The sequence below is a fragment of the Octopus bimaculoides genome, chromosome 24 (genome assembly GCF_001194135.2).
Source record: "Octopus bimaculoides isolate UCB-OBI-ISO-001 chromosome 24, ASM119413v2, whole genome shotgun sequence".
NCBI classification, from domain to species: Eukaryota; Metazoa; Mollusca; class Cephalopoda; order Octopoda; family Octopodidae; genus Octopus; species Octopus bimaculoides.
The window spans coordinates 11282664-11285510 of record NC_069004.1 but is presented as its reverse complement, the minus strand read 5'-3'; the positions used below and the strand labels follow the sequence as shown (position 1 = coordinate 11285510).

Here is a 2847-nt window from a genome sequence, read left to right as displayed (position 1 = left end):
TGTGTGTATATGTATGTATATATGTATGTGTGTATATGTATGTATATATGTATGTATGTATATGTATGTATGTGTGTATATGTATGCATGTATGTATATATCTGTGTGTGTATGTATATATGTACATGTGTGTATGTAAGCCTGTATGTATGTTTGCATGCATATGTATGTATGTATGTGCATATATGTATGTGTGTACGTATGTATGTAAATATATATGTGCCTCTGTATATATATATATATATATATATATGTGTGTGTGTGTGTGTGTGTGTGTGTGTGTGTGTATGTGTGTGTGTGTGTGGTTGTGTTATGTATGTATGTATTTATTTATGTATATACGTGCATGTGTTTGTGCTGTGTGCGTTCATGTATATTACAATGTTTGTACGGTCATCTACACGAATGTCAGTGAATTTCTTAATGAGTACATGTGTGTGTATGCGGCTGTATGCGTGTGTATGCGGCTGTATGCGTGTGTATGCGGCTGTACGTGTGTATGCGTCTGTATGTGCGTGCATGTGTCTGTGTATGTGTGTGTATATGTACTACTTTGTTATTCAGCTATGAACATAAATTCAAATTTCTTTCGTCTTTCTCCTTCTCCACCCCCTCTCACTTTAAACCACTTCTCTCTCCCTCTCCCTCTCCCTATATCTGTCACACGAATTTAAACGTCACCTATTTGCGGCACCTTCACTCTTAATTTCTGACAATAACGCGTGTGCGCGTGCATGTAAACATGCACATGCACACACTCGTAATCTTACATATGCGTATGCATGTTTCAATGTATGTATGTATGTATGTATGTATACCTACACACATACATGTATATGTACGCACATACATACACAGAAACATAGGAGTGGCTGTGTGGTAAGTAGCTTGCTTACCAACCACATGGTCCCGGGTTCAGTCCCACTGCGTGGCACCTTGGGCAAGTGTCTTCTACTATAGCCTCGGGCCGACCAAAGCCTTGTGAGTGGATTTGGTAGACGGAAACTGAAAGAAACCCGTCGTATATATATGTATATATATGTCTGTGTTTGTCCCCCCAGCATCGCTTGACAACCGATGCTGGTGTGTTTACGTCCCCGTAACTTAGCGGTTCGGCAAAAGAGACCGATAGAATAAGTACTAGGCTTACAAAGAATAAGTCCTGGGGTCGATTTGCTCGACTAAAGGCGGTGCTCCAGCATGGCCACAGTCAAATGACTGAAACAAGAGTAAAAGAGTAATATATATATATATGTATGTATGTGTGTGTACATACACACATATATATAAACATACACACACACGTATATATATATATGCACATACATATGTATATACACACATACACGCACAGACACACACGTACACACACACACATATTAGTGGTGCGCTAACTGATTTTAACAGTGTGTGAGTGTACACTTATGTGTGTGTATGTGTGTGTGTGTGTGTGTGTGTGTGTGTGTGTGTGTGTGTATGTGCTTGTTCCCGCCCCGTCGGTCAAAACAAAAAAACTAAAAAAAAAAAAAAGAAAAACAGAAAAGAACCTAAAAATACTGGTGTGATACCTAACCTTTGACAAAATATAACTGGAATTGACAAACTTTGAAAACTGTGCTCCGTTCAGGCCGCATTTGAATGGCGACAGCAAGCAGTAAGATATAACAGAAAAAGAGAATACACACACACATTCACATATCTGCGTACACACACACACACACACACACACACACACACACACACACACACACACACACACACACACACACACACACACACACACACACACACACACACACACATTCACGTCCATACATATGCACAGAAACAATATATCACATATACATTCACACGCGCATGCATATGTGCGCACACACAAGCATACATGCACACATAATACATATATACATATACAGACTCGCACACACATATACATACATACATACATACATACATACATACATACATACATACACACATACATATATATATATATGTATACACACACATGGTTTCCCAAACAATTACATGAGACGATGCTAACTGTTTAGTATATAATAATTGAAATCTAATTGTATTTTGTTTTGTTCACAAGGAAAGAGCACTTATTTGATCATTATCAGAAGCTCGTGTCATTATAGAGTCGCCCAGTTGCAAGAATATGTCTCTTTCTAACAATGCACCTAATTGTTATATGTTCAAATAGCGTATATTGTGTGTTGATGTGAAGGTGCATAGCTCACTGGTTTAGAGCGTCGGACTTAGAATCATGAGGTAGTGAGGTTCGATTCCCCGAACCGGATTGTGTTTTTGTGTTTTTGTGTTCTTGAGCAAGAAACTTTATTTCACTTTGCTCCAGTTCACTCAGCTGTAGAAATGAGTTGCGAGGTCACTGGTGCCAAACTGTATCGGCCCCTTTGCCTTTCCCTTGGATAACATGCAGAGGGGAGGCTGATATGCATGGGCGTGTAGTAACGCCGTGCGCATGCGTAGTCTCACGTATGCGTGGAATTCAACATCCAAGCTTTTCCCGCTTTATTCTGTCTCTTTCTAGCCTGGCCGGCATTGAGCAAGGACGTGTCTAGCTGTCTCTCTCCATCTTTCGAACTCACGCTAGACAGCTCACAACAACATACCAACGTCCCAACAACCATGTTCTCACACACAGAAGGCGTCTCAACAACCAAGAGTAAAGCTGTATATTTTCCACCATAAATAAATATTGTTGAGTTGATAGTTTGGAGTTCTGCGTTCCGTTCATTCTAATTTAATATAGGAAATTGGGTGTACACCTAATGGTGTATAACCAATTTCCTACAGGCGACTACTGGTCTTCCATAAACAACC

General features: G+C 39.8%; 1 protein-coding gene and 1 long non-coding RNA gene across 2 annotated transcripts in view; one reads left to right on the top strand and one right to left on the bottom strand.

The window, feature by feature from the left end:
- Positions 1-2736, top strand: part of LOC128250719 (uncharacterized) — a 5138-nt gene extending 2402 nt beyond the window's left edge. Inside the window, exon 2 of the long non-coding RNA XR_008266725.1 lies at positions 2555-2736. This is a non-coding gene — a long non-coding RNA (uncharacterized LOC128250719). The remainder of the gene's footprint in view (positions 1-2554) is intronic.
- LOC106881169 (uncharacterized) overlaps positions 1-2847 on the bottom strand; it is a 198143-nt gene that overhangs the window by 96256 nt on the left and 99040 nt on the right. The gene's annotated exons all lie outside the window — the stretch shown is intronic.